We start from the raw sequence: 1,300 nt of genomic DNA, 5'->3' as shown, positions 1-1,300 counted from the left end.
CAACAAGAGTTGTAGCTTTTGGGTCTGATTAAGTCAGTGAAATCCCCTCAGGATTTATCCTGAGATCCTGTACCTCATATTGTAGAACCTTTGTCAGTGTCAGCCATGTGGATGGGTCACTGCCATTTTTTTGGCCAATGTGCTCTCTGTGAAAGCCTGAGAGAATGTTTTCTCTGAATGTGACTCTCCGCAGGCACACTCTAGATCATCGATACCTTTCCACTTTGGCCTCATATTCTCCTTGATCAAAGAATTTGGGGAACTACCGAGTTACATAACGTTACAGATCAACTTCTCATATGTCCTGAGTCTTAATTGACCTTGGAAGGCTAGTGCCAGAATGTTGGCTATTGACGTTTGGGTATTGACTTTATAACCTGCTATGCTACTCAATTTCTGTATTAATTCTATTTGCTTGTTGGTGGTGTTTTTTTCCGTCTTCCGTGTAAAGTATCATGCCATCTGCAAATAAAGGTAATTTAACTTCTTCATTACCTATTCTTTTTTTTATTTCTTTCTCTTGTCTAATGGCTGTAGCTAATGATTCCAGAATTATATTGAATAGGATTGGTTATGGAGAGCATCCTTGTCTTTTACCAGATCTAAGAATAAATGATTTCAGTTTTTCCCCATTTAGGATTATGTTAGCCATTGATTTTTTCATAAATGGTTTTTACCAGATTGAAGTATAGATATCTATTCCAATTTTCTGTACGACTTTTAATATGAATGAGTGTTGGACTTCATCAAAAGCCTTTTCTGCAACAATTGATATGATCATGTGGTTTTTAGTTTTCGCTCCGGTGATATAGTGTATCATATTCATAGATTTTTCGAATATTGAACCATCCTTGCATCCCTGGAATGAATCCTACCTGGTCATGGTGTATGATCTTCTTGATGAATTGTTGTGTTCTATTTGTTATGATTTTATTGAGGATTTGGCATCTATGTCCATAATGGAGATTGGCCTATAGTTCTCATCTACAGTTGTGTCCTTCCCTGGTTTTGATATCAGTTTAATACTTGCCTCCAGGAATGATTTTGGGAGGATTGCTTCCTTTTCAATTTCATGGAAGATTTTGAGGATTATAGCGCGTACATCTTCTATAAATCTCTTGTAGAATTCAGCTGTGATTCCATCCCGATCTCGACTTTTCTTTGTTTGTAGTTTTTTAATTATATCTCTTATTTCATTGGCTCCTATTTGTCTATTGAGAGTGGTTATCTCTTGTTGATTCAGCTGTGGTAATTTTTACCTTTCTAGGAATCTGTCCATTTCTTCTGTCTTCTATCCTGT

At 36.5% G+C, this 1,300-nt stretch overlaps 2 pseudogenes; one reads left to right on the top strand and one right to left on the bottom strand.

The window, feature by feature from the left end:
• Positions 1-234, bottom strand: part of LOC111814887 — a 9,081-nt pseudogene extending 8,847 nt beyond the window's left edge.
• Positions 235-340: 106 nt separating this feature from the next.
• Positions 341-1,300, top strand: part of LOC101584039 — a 1,916-nt pseudogene continuing 956 nt past the window's right edge.

This window comes from Octodon degus, unplaced genomic scaffold, assembly GCF_000260255.1.
Source record: "Octodon degus isolate 3935 unplaced genomic scaffold, OctDeg1.0 scaffold01086, whole genome shotgun sequence".
Classification (NCBI taxonomy): Eukaryota; Metazoa; Chordata; class Mammalia; order Rodentia; family Octodontidae; genus Octodon; species Octodon degus.
This window is presented reverse-complemented; position numbering and strand designations above follow the sequence as displayed.